The sequence below is a fragment of the Neovison vison genome, chromosome 9 (assembly GCF_020171115.1).
Source record: "Neovison vison isolate M4711 chromosome 9, ASM_NN_V1, whole genome shotgun sequence".
Lineage (NCBI taxonomy): Eukaryota > Metazoa > Chordata > Mammalia > Carnivora > Mustelidae > Neogale > Neogale vison.
Window position 1 is genome coordinate 1696512 of NC_058099.1, and position 11925 is coordinate 1708436.

At 65.6% G+C, this 11925-nt stretch overlaps 1 non-coding gene across 1 annotated transcript; it reads right to left on the reverse strand.

Moving 5' to 3' along the window:
* Positions 1 to 1280: 1280 nt before the first annotated feature.
* LOC122917925 lies at positions 1281 to 1406 on the reverse strand. The gene has a single exon (XR_006386536.1). It is a non-coding gene; the product is annotated as a U6atac minor spliceosomal RNA (small nuclear RNA).
* Between the last annotated feature and the right edge of the window lie 10519 nt (positions 1407 to 11925).

An 11925-nucleotide genomic window follows, 5' to 3' on the forward strand; every position in this document is an offset into this window, starting at 1 on the left:
GGCCCAGGGCCCGCTGTGGGGGCGCAGTCCGCACCCCGAGATCATGGCCTGCGCGAAGCCCACCAGCGAACCACGCAGGCGCCCCTTAAAGCTGAAGTGAACCCTACGCCCAACCCCGAGGTCGAGTGGCTCCGGGGCGCCCGCGGGCTCCGCTCACCCAGTCCGCACCGGGTCCTGCTCCGTGCGGGTCCGCCCGCGCCCGCATAGACAGAATATAGGAGAGTCGCTGGCTCTGGCGACAGCCCGCCGGGCGCTCAGCGGGTCCTGTTCGCGGGGGGCGATTCCCGCCGCTTCTGCAAGTTTCCCGGAGCCCGCCGAGCCCGTCACGCCTCCGTCCTTCAGTCGGAATCTGACGCCCCGACGCCCCGCTTCTCCCGCACCTCCGTGTCCGCGGACGCGCGCCCGGACTCCGCGCCGGGGGCCACAGGGGCCGCGGCCAGGCCCCGCCGCAGCGCTCGGCCGAGCTCTGGAACCCGCGGGCGCTGGCCGGTTCCCTCCCGGGGCGCGGCCGGAAACACCGCGTCCCAACGGCTCCCGGGTCGGGGCAGCGGACCAGGGCGACCCCGGGCCCCCGTCGGCGGGAACTGGGCGCTGCAGGCCGGCCGGCCCCAGCTTTTCCCCGCGCCCGCGGACCGGGTGGGCGCTCCTGCGGCCAACGCGCCCCGGGGACCCGTAAGCCCCGCACCGGGGAGGGCCGGCGGGGACGAGGCCGCGTGCGGCTGCCCCGGAGGGTCCCTGCGGCCCGGGGGTCCTGCTCCGCTCGGGCGGCGGCGGCCCCGCGGCTGTGGCGCCCCGAGCCGGCACGTGCGCGAGGGCCTCGCCGGGGCTCGGACAGGGCCCGCGGGCAGCGCCGCCTCGGACCGGCCCGCAGGGGGAGGGCAGGGGGCCGCGGGCGCCGGACCCTGCCGGGGCGCAGGCGGGGCAGAGCGGGCAGCCGGGGCCGGGGGCTGCGTGGGCCCCGGGAGGACCCGCGCCAGCGCCCTGCCGACCCCCAGACGCACCGCGAAGGTCGTAGCTCCTGCCCCAGGACAGCGGCCGCCCGTGCGCGGCTGACCGGCCAGCGCGGCGGCTGCGGGGCCCCGGGTCGGGGACCCCCTCGTGCTCCCAGCCCGCGGCGCGCCCAGCAGGGCCTGGGGGGGCCTCCGTGGGGGGCGGCGGGGGCGCCGGGTCGGCAGAGGGAGGGGCGCGGGCGGCCACTGGGGAGTGCGGGGCGAGCGCGGGTCGCGGCGACCCCGGCGCCCCCGTCCCTGCTGCCGACCCCGCCCCCCGCACAGGGGCCCCAAAAACGTTGGTTAGATGCCACGAAGTAGGTGGCAATGCCTTAACCGTATGCGTGTTGTCAGGCCCGAGGGCCTCTTCCATCCTTGTCAAGGGGAGTGCTAACCTTCTCTCCTTTCATACAACACGCTGCCCGCCGCGGCGCGCCCGCCATTTATACTGCGGAACCCGCGCCGCCTGTCGCTTGCGGCGACTGCGCTGCCGCGGGGCTGGGCCTGCCGGCAGGATGCACCCCTCCAGACACCTGCCCGCGGCGCAGAGGCGCCACGGTTCGCACACTATCGCCCACATCCCCGCGGTTGTTACCGCGCGTGGAAAAATTCGCCATTCCCGGCCCTAATGTATTCATAAAACTAGCCAATCAGAGGCTGGGAGGAACACGCGGACGTGCCCAGCGTCCTCCAGAAAACGAGATTCCCCCGGAAACAAAATAGGACTCGCGCGCGCTTCCTGCAGCGACACGCCTCGCGGACGGTCGGGCAGAGACGCGGAACTTCCTGCGGAAATGGCTGTGGTTTAGAGCGAATCAGAGGACGCGGAACGGAGATCAGCTCCACGGACTTCCGGACGCAGGCCAGCGCTTGGAACTGTGGGTTCTGGAGGCGGGGGTGGGCGGGGGGGGAAGAGAGCGGGCGTGCGGCCTGCGCATGCTCGGAGCCGTCTTCGCACGGCTTGGCGCGTGCTCCGTGGCCGCGGTGTACCGTCCGGGGACCGCGGGTTCGAGCCTCGGAGCGGGCGCTCTGCGCACCACGGGCCTCCTAGTCTCCGACCCGCCCTTTCCTCGGGCCTTGAAGATTCAAGCCCGGTGCTCCCGGCCTCCCTGACCCCCCGGCCCCTGCCCCGCGGCTCGGGCCGTACGCGTGCGGGCTGCGTGCGCACGTGTGCGGTCAGTGAACCCGCGTGCGCACGTGTGAGTGCAAATGTGGGGGTGCACGTGTGGGCAGCGACTGTGAGCACGCGTGCGGCGGGTGTGAGCACGTGTGCACGTGTGGGTGCGCGGCGAGCGGGTGTGAGCACGTGCTCCCGTGCGCAGGTGTGCGCGCTCACTCCGCACGCAGGTGCCCCGGTGCGCCCACCGGCCCGCGTCTGGGCACGTGGGTGTGTCTCCGGCGGGGGCGCCCCAGGCAGGGGCTGGCTCGGGGCTGTGGGCCGGCCGGGGTGGCGCGTCTCTGTGCTGCTCTGGACGCCCCCGCACCCCCCGGCTGCACCGGAAAGCTCAGAAAAGGTCTGATTGTTAGAAAAAGCGAAACATTGCTGGTTCAGGCAGTTCTTCGTTTCCCCGACGCTCTCAGTCTGGAGCCCGCGGCTGCGGCTGCGGAGGGGGTGGTGGGTCCGCGGGAGAGGTGCGGGGTGCGGGGGTGGGGTGGGGCCGACCCTGCCGGCCAGAGGCCAGCGTCCCCGCACCTGCCGGCTGGTAAGTTGGGGCGAGCCCCTCGTTACAGACGCAGACCCTGGAGGGCGCAGGAAGGACCCCGCACTTGGGCAGCGGAGCAGCTGCGGGCAGAGGAGCTCGGTGACCAGGGCCCTCAGCAGAGAGGCACCTCCGTCAGGGTGCCTGGGTGAGCTGTGGGACCTGGCATGAGAAGGACCCTCCGGCTCCCCAACTCCCATGCGCAAGAGGCCATCCGTACCCCTGTTTCGTAGCTGAAGATGTCGAGGCCAAAGGCTCTGGGTGGTTTGGGCCGGTCGCCCTGAGTGTGAGCGAGAGGACAGCTGGGTGCCGGCCCGTCTGCCTGTGTCCCACGCTCGGGCTGCACAGTTGCTTCCGGACCCAGCTCTCGGCCTCCGGCCTACCCGCGGCTCAGGTCTGGACACACAGGAGCCTCCCCACAAGGCAGCTGGGTCCCACTCCCGTCTCCTGCCCATCTCCAGGCCACGTGGGGCCTCCTTCCCTCGGGTTCACAAGTTCCTGGTCCACGTGGGCTTAGAGCCAAGGGCCACTGGGCTCCTCACCCCCAGGTGGGGCCTCACAAGCTTTAGCGTGAATCCGAACCACCTGCGGTCAAGATGCAGGTTCCTGGGACTACCTCCCTGGTCTGAACCAAAGGACTGGGCAGGCCCAGGAATCTGCATTCACCAGACACATCTGCTTCCCCAGACGAGCAGCCTGTCTGCTCCGGGTGGAGGGTGGGAGGCACCACGTCTTCCAGGGGACTCAGCAAGAGTGGCAAGTCCGGGAAGGTTTGTGGAATCAGGTCTTCGTGGGGTTGGGAGGACCAGGCGGGAAAGTCCCAGGAGACAGCAGCTCCGTCCCAGGACCCAGGTTTGTTGGCTGCATTTACTGGGGCTGCTGCAGGGGTGTCCAGGACTCGAGGCCGAAGAGCGCCTCCTTTGCTGTTGAACCAAAGGGCATCCCATAGTGTGTGCGGAATAAAGGCGTGGTCAGCCTTGGGGTCACCGCTGCGAGAACCCTGCCTTAAGCCCCGGTCCTGGCCTGTCCTCAGCTCTGCTCCACAGAGCGACGCACTGGCGGGGACAGTGCTCCTGGGCTGGCGGGTTGCTCTGGGCCAGAGGGAGGGTCACCTGCCTGGTGTCCTGGAGGGAGGCTGGCTGGGCCAGTGGAGGCACCCAAAGGGGGGGCGGGGGCAATTTGCTGTGGACTCCCCCTGAGTTCATCAGGGACTGAACCCACTGGACCCTCCCCAGGGGCCATTCCTAAGGGCCCCACATGAAATCCAGAAGTAAGAGAAGGTGAACTCCCCTTGCTGACCTGTCCACTTTGCTCATGGTGAAACGGAGGGAGGCACTTGCCCGAGGGCTCCCAGTGGGTGGATGCTCGTGTTTGGGGTGAGGACCCAGCCCCAGACCCCCAGATGGTGCAAGTGGGTGGGATATGGGTTCCCTTCCGGCCCTGGTAAAGCCCCAGGCCCGTGTAGACCCTTCTCCGAGTGTCCTGTGAAGTTGCTGGGTAAAAATACAGGATTTTATCAAACAGTAATGCTTCTGTGTAGGTATGCCCCGAATATTTTGTGGGATATACTTATGCTAAAAGCTATCCATTGGTCTTCTGAAATTTAAACTCAGCAGAGGCTCCTGAAGAAGCTTTATTTGCTCGGTCCTGCAACCCTGGCAACGGGGAAGGGACTTCAGTCATTTGTCCATGAGGCCTTTCCTACAGGGTGCTCCAGGAGACCACTAGCTGTCCCGGTAGAGAAGCAGCTTGTTTGGGAAATTCTGCGTGAAACAGAATTGTGTGACACCGCCTGCCCTCCCCTGCTCCCCCCTCCCCGCTGCTGGAGCTCGTGGTAATAGGAGAATGAGGCTGGGAGCAGCGTCTTGGCTGATGGGCGGGGGGTGGGCGTCTGTGCAAGAGACAAGAGAATGCAGGGAAGGGGGGAAACAGCCGGGGGAGGAACAAGGCCACCTGCACGGACGGACGGACGGACGGACGGAGGAATGATCCCGACCAGCTGGGGCTTACCCTGAGAGCGTCTCCTGGCGGCAAAGACCAGGTTTGCCGGCACTCTGAGAGCTGGGCTCTGCAGACCCAGCTGGGGACGGTCCGGTCCGCTCCGGGACCCCTCGCTCAGCAAGCTTCAGACCGTGCTCCCCGTTACTCAGAGCAGAAAACCTGTTCGGCCCGGCCTCCGATACTCATGTCCAGGCCCAGTGGCTTCGGAGCCCTTGAACTTTCCTGAGCTCAACCAAGTCTCTCGGTGGGATCTGGAGAATCCTGGACTCAGGTAGCAAGTCTGCGGCCGCTGGGGTCTCCCATGCGGACTTTTCCCTCCCCCAGAAACCCAGCCGTGTGACGGCCCAGGTCTGCCGGCTCTCCCGGCTCAGAGCTCCTGGTCCCCGAGCTCAGGCAGGGCCAGAGATGAGAGCAGAGTGGGAACGCGGACCGCCCGGCACAGTCCCGCAGGATCAGGGTTTGGTGGTGGGACTAGGGCTACAGCATGACTCGGGACTCGCTCTGGGACGCGCATCTTGCTGGCAGCCCCTGGGGCCTGCACGGGGTGGTGCTGGGGCAGCTTGGCCCCCTGGTCCCCTCCCCTCCCCTGCCGACTGTCCAGCCGGCCCCAAAGGCCTCTCCAGGTTTCTGGGAGGATCTCCGCCGGGAGGGGAGAGCGGTGACCTTCCCAGGAAGAGCGACAGGCCCTGAGGACTCATTGCCTTTTGGAGCGGAAGGCCTCGGTGACCCAGAACCCAGCTGGGGCCATCGTGAGCCTTTTTGACCGCTGGGATCCAGAGGGTCTGTTTCAAGGCCACCGGTGATGGCCACCGAACAGACCAGGAGCCTTTGGAATCGGGTAGGCCATGGCCTGTGGATGCCCGCGTCCTCTGGCTCCTGTCCTGCTGGCCTAGGGGTGGCAGGTGGGCTGTCCCTGGCGCGGTGGGTTCCTGCCCTTCCCTTGCGCTTTGCGGACTGTGGCAGGGACGCCTGGCTGGGCAGTTCCAGGAGCGTCCACCAGGGGGCGGGCCGCACCGCTCAGCGTCCAGGCGGCGGGTGCGGGCGAAGCAGCCCGGCCGCCGACCTTCCCTAAGCCTCAGCCCGGGAGCACAGCCGGCTTCCTTAGCTCGCCCTGGCTCCCCGCGGCCCTAGGAAAGTCCCCTAGCCCTCGGGTGCCTCAGTTTCCAACAGGACCTGAGGTCGGGGCTTGGTCCAGGGAAGGCTCAGGGGGTGCCGGCTCTTCCTGTCCCATTTCCCAGATGGAGAAACCGAGGCTCCGGGCGTTCACAGGATGTCTGAAGGCGGGACCCCAGAGGGGCAGGCGGTGGGGTCTGCAGTCCAGCCTCCTGAGCCCCAAGAAGCACGGGGAGATGCTGGCAGGTGCCACGGGCTGGTGGGTTTGTGGGGTTCCGGGAAGGTGCCCGAGCGGCGCGGCTCGGGGCAGTCGTGGGCCCAGTCCTTCCGCAGCCCACGCTCCTGTCCGTGCGGGGATGCCGGCTCGGCACGCGCTTCAAACCGCGCCGCGCACGGCAGCCCCGATCTCACACAGCCACGCGGGGGGCAGAGATTTTGCATTTCTGCAGACGAGAATGATTTTATCAGTTTCCTATTTCCTGAACGTGGCAGAGTTGCGAGCCTTTGAGCTGCGGCGGTGGGCGGCGTGCGAGGCCGGCCGCCTGTCAGGAGGCTTGGATGCAAGGGGGGGGGTTCCCAGATTTTCCAGATTTTTCCCTGGGTGTTAATGGGCCCCGACGGCCTTAGAACTGGCTACTCCTTGTGGTGCAGACGGGTTCCCTGCCATCCCGGGGAGGGGCACGTGGGCAGCTCAGTCCACGTCCAAGGCCAGTGCGCTTTCTCTCTGCCACCGAGAGCCGTCTTGGGCCGATGCTGTGTCTTGCCGTTGACGGCAGAGAGAACGTGTGACTTTCAAAGCCACGTTCCTCTGTCGGCTCGTCCATGAAGGACCCAAGCGGGGTGGTGATGCCCCCCCAGCCCCCTCCCCACCCCCCCGACCATCATTCCCAGGGGCTCACTGACTCCCTCCCAGGGGTGCCGCCAGGCCACTTGGCCGTGCTTGCAGGGAGAGATGACCGTCCAGGGGTGAGGCCTCTCCTTAGGGGCTGCTATTAATAATGTGACCGCTGACCCCCGGACGTGGGGAGGGAGGAGAGGACGGAGTGTTCCCAGGGTTGGCGTTTGGCCGGAGGCCTTCCTTGCGTGACTGGGAGGCCTCCAGAGCGCTCTGGTCCTGCCCTGGCCCCATGGCCCCCTGGCCCGGAAGCTCTGCGTGGACCAAGTGCGGGGGCTGCCCTTCCTCTGGAATATAAATATCCCAGCACCGGCCCCCTGTGGCCTTCCGAGAGGGCCGGCCAGGAAAGGGGGAGCCCCGGGCCTGTGACCCTGAGGGCCTGAGACCCAGGTCATGGCCCTCCAGGAGCCGGCTGGGGGCCGGCCCGCTGTCCCGCTCTGTGTGTGGGGGGCCCCCCCCCGGGACAGAGGAGGGGCACTGCCTGTGGCTGGAGAGATGGGGAGGACAGGAAAACGGTCCAGTCTTCCCTACATCTGTGGGCGCCCCCCTGGGGCCTCGGTGCTTGCGGTTCCAGGACGGGGAGACAGATGAGACACCCCTCCTCGTTCTTGGTCCCGGTGGGCCCAGCTTGGCAGGGATGCTGGGGGACTCGTGACGAAGCGTTAACAAATCCTTCACACGGGGCAGCAAAACTCATCCTTAAACATGCAGTGGGAAGGGTTTACTGGGGAAGATGCGCCGGACGCCGTGTGGCTGACCCTGGAGGAAGGGGGAGGCCCAGGCTACCCGCTCTCTCCAGCCCTGCCTGTCACAGCTGCTTCCACCCCACCCCACCCCGGGGCTCTGTGGGACCCAGGGGCTTACAAGAGTCCTTCTGGCGTGCGACCTGGGTTCTCCGCTCTGCATGTGACAGAGGAGAAAGCTGAGGTTCCCAGAGGACCCCCAGCTAGAAGGGAACAGAGAGGGATTTGAAGGCAGTTCTGGTAACTGCAAAGCCCAGGCTTCCCCCTCCCTCAGCCCTTAAACTGAGACTTCTACAGAAGCCACAGCCCTTTGCCCCCTACAGTGCCACCCGTGGCCAAACACGTTTGGGAGATTCTGCTCATTTTCCCAGAGGGCCAGGGTGCAGAGCAGCGAAGACTCTGAGAAGTCCTGTGTGGAAGCAGTCTGCTCCCCACTGCTCACAGAGTGCGCTCCAAGCTGGGGTACGGCCCATCCCCGGGGGCAGGTCAGGGTAGGGGCAGACCCGATGGTATGCAGGCTGCTGGGAGCGTCTGTGGTCCAGCGGTCCGAAACGGCCCCTTATGAATGAGCCTCAGGGCCCCGGGGCGAGGCCCCTTCTCTCTGCACCATCTTCTCAGCTGTGAAAGCAGGGGAGAGCGAGAAACGAGACCTGCAGGGCACAGGGGAAGTCTTGCCGGACGCTAGTGCCTGACGCTCTTCCTCTGGGGAACCTGTGCTTGTTGAAGGCCTGCTGCGTGTCTTGACCTGCACCTGCCAGGGCGAGAAGACTGTCCTCTCAAGACGCATGGCCTACCCTCTTGGAGGAAAGCCAGCAGCGGACAAAATCCTGACTCGCATTTTGAGTTCCAGGGGCCGAGGGGACTTGTCTAGGAGGGGGCCAGAAAGGACAGGCTGAGTTTATCCAGGGAAAGCGGGAAGGGCTCTGGGAAGAAGACCCAGCCTGTGTAAAGGCCCTGGGGTGGGGAAAAGCAGGACTGGCCCCCCAGACTGGAAGATGGAGAGAAGCAGGAAGGCCCAGAGGCCAGGAGGCTGCTGGGGCTCTGGGAGGCTGTGCAGGTGAGCAGGGATAGGGGACAGATGACAGGATCAGATGCCACAAGGTGGGCAGCGTGGAGGAGGCAGCCCAGTGAGTCGTTATGGTTGCCCTGGTGGCATGCAGGGCCAGCTGGCTCGCGGCCCGATGCTTCTCCAGGCTTCCGGCAGCTCCTGCCCTGCCCGTCCATCTTGTCCAGGGCCCCAGGGTGCTGCACAGCGGGGGCCGGAGTGAGGTCTCTGCATGCTTCTCCTCGGGGAGGTGGCCCGCAGAGCCCGCTCCCACGGACCGTATCAGCCCCCAGATGCAGGTAGTGCTGCTTGGAGGAGGCGAGAAGCGATTTGGGGAGGTCTGGATATGCAGCCTGGCTGCCTCTGGCCCCGGCGTGGACCAGCACAGTGTTAGGCTCCAAGGGAGCCCTGGGGACGACCGGCGGGAGGCGCCTGGCCTGGGTGCCCCTTTTTGGGGCGGGGGGGCTTCTGCCCAAGGGGCGTCAGCGTGCCTGCTCGGGCCTCCCTGGAGCCGTAGGGCTGGGGTCTGCTCGCCTTTGTGAGCGAGACAGCAGGCACAGGACGGGCTCACAGTGGACCGGAATGGGGACTGTCTTTTGGGTCATGTGCCTGGGCCCCAATCTGGACTTTCTGTGGACATGGAGAACACAGCCCCAGAGGCAGGCTTGACGGGGAAGGTCCCACAGGGGGCAGGACGGAGCGGTGGGCCCTGGAGGAGGCCTGGTTGCTGTGGGCCTGGCCCGTCCCATTCTTGGCTCCCCAAGCATCCTGCTCCTGACCCCTTCCCCCCGGTGTTGCCTGTGGCCCAGTAGCCGCTGCTGTTTCCCGTCCCGCTGAGCCTGGGCCCGATCGCGTCCCCAGCTCCTTGCAGGCTGCACGCGGCATTTCCCGGCCTGCTGCCCGCACAAGGGACAAGGACTGTGCCAGAGACGAGCTGCTGGCGAGGCGGGTCCCGGGTCACGCCGCTAGCATTTGCTCTTCCGGAGCCCTGGGTCTGGGGTGGCGCGGGGCTCTGTGGGCCTGGGACTCCGGCGTCCCTCCCACGTGGCCGAACCCCTGTTCGGTCTCCGGACGGGGTTCCTGTGGCTGCTGTCACAAAGGACCACAGGCTGAAAACAGAAACGTGTTCCTTCCCCGGTCTGGAGGCCACAGGTCCCAAGCCCAGGCGTCACAGGGCCATGTTTCCACTGGGGGTGCTGGCCCAGGCTCCTTCCTGCCTCTCCCAGCCTGGTGGCCCCGGGCTCCTGGGCTGTGGTCGCCCCCCTGGTCGGCTCCGGCCTCACCCGGCCTCTCGTCTTCCGTCTCTTGTAGGGCTTCTTGTCCTTGGCCCACCCTAATCGGGGATGCTCCAGTGGGACCCTCAGAGACCCCAGGGCAGGTGGGTCAGATGTCACCGCCCCCCCAACAGGTAAGAGGCCCCGGAGGGAGCGGCACAGCTGCCTTATGGACACATCGGAAAGGCGCCAAGTTCTAGTACCTCATGGTCAGGAGAAAGGCGGGTGAGCGTGTGCTTGCCTACGTGTGGGTGTGTTCATGTGTGCACACGAGTGTATGTGTGCATGCACGTGTGGGGGCGGGTGTACGGTGTGTGCACACGTGTGTGTGCATGCCTGCGGTGGGTGTGCGTGCGTGTGTGTGTGTGCATCCTGCGGTGGGTGAACGGTGCGCAGTGTGGACATGAGCGTGTGTGCAGCTGCGCGTGCACGTAAGCATCGCAGAATCGTGGTTGTTGCTCTCTCTTCCCTTTTCCTGTGAGGTCCTTCTACCATGGGGCCTCATTTTTTTTAATTTTTAATTTTTTTAAATATCCCATTTATTTATTTGTCAGAGAGGGAGCACAAGCAGGGGGAGAAGCAGGCTCCCCACTGAGCAGGGAGCCCAAGGCAGGACTCGATCCCAGGACCCCATGATCAGGCCCCGGGCCCAAGGCAGATGCTTAACGACAGAGACTCCCAGGTGCCCGGGCCCCATGACTTTAAATGTCCAGGAGGCGTCACATTGTGTTAAAGTTTGGCAATTTACCTACCCCCTTCCCCGCCGCCGCGAACCGCTTGACTACCTTTACCGTAGCGAATGCCGACATCCGCGTCTCCGATGGAGAAAGCTGGACAGTGGCAGGTGGCGGGGGACGGCTGAAGCAAGCCGTCAGTCGTGGCCCCCGAGGGCGGCCTTCCAGGACAGTAGGTGGGGGTCGGGGGTCTCCAAGTGCCTTTCCCCTCTGTCTTATTAATTTTAGGTGTTAGCAAAACAAAACAAAACAAAACACTGCCAGTTTGGTAAGGGCAAAGACGTCTGTGTTCTTGTAACTTTTGAATTTTGTGACATTAAGCGTTTTGAAAGGAAGCCGTCGGTCTGAGGAACAGGACACCTTTCCCAGCCGTGTATGTTGTACATATTTCCCCAAATGTGTTCTTTGTCCTTTAGCTTTGTCTGTGGTTTGTTTTCCTTGCGGGGCGTGAATTTTTTCTCTTCAGTCCGCTGGCTCTCCTTGGTCATGACGGTCTCGGCGCGTGGGGCTGGTTTTAGGGCGAGTCTGGGGCGGTGGGGAGGGCAGCCCTCCGTGGGCTGGAGCACGGCTCGGGGGCACCCCGGCCTCCCGGGGACTTTCTCTGGTGGGGTGGGGGGGGGTCAGGCGCTGGGGCCATTGACCTCTTCCTGGAAATGCGTTTCATGGTGGGACGGCTTGGGGTCATCCCTTTTGGCTCTTGTCAACCGAAGAGGACACTCCGCATAGTAACAGAGAGCACGCTTTGTTTGTTTGTTGGGAAATCAAAGGTATGTGAGTGTGTGTGCGCGCGTGTGTGCAGGAAATGGGGCAAGACTCACCCAATTAGCAGTTAAAAACAAAAACAAAAAACAGAAAGCCTCGGCTGTCCTTACAAATCCAAGAACAGTGCGGCTGGGGTGGGGGAGCTGCCCCGAGCTCTCGGCTGCCCCGTGTCACGGCGGGGGGGCCCTCTGGACGGAACACGGCAAGCATGAAGGCGCCGGCCTGTCCAAGGGAGACCGGCTCTCGGGGTGTCCAATGCTCCCCTACCCCACACCCGGGCGCCCCCCGAGGCCAGCGAAGATGGGGTCCTTGGGCTGTTTCCGGGGCCTTCCATCCGGTTAGTCAGAGCTCACGTTTGCTCCGGCCGAGGCCTGCTGGGCCCACAGGCTTCCCAGCAGGACGCCCTCGGGGGCCACGGCTGACGGCTTGCTTCAGACCCATTTGCAGATGGGGAAGCTGAGGCCAGGTGCCTGGGAGGCCTCTGCGGGCCTGGGCCCTTCTCCAGCTCCTGCCTGGTCTTGCCCCGCCTCACCCAACTGCGGGAAGGCGGGGGCCTCCACGTGCCGCCCGGGCGTCCTCCGTCTCACGGCTTCGGGTCTCGCCACTGCAGGGCGGGGGAGGGTCTTCCAGCAAAGGGTCATGATTGCAGGGACCGAACCGGATGGCGAG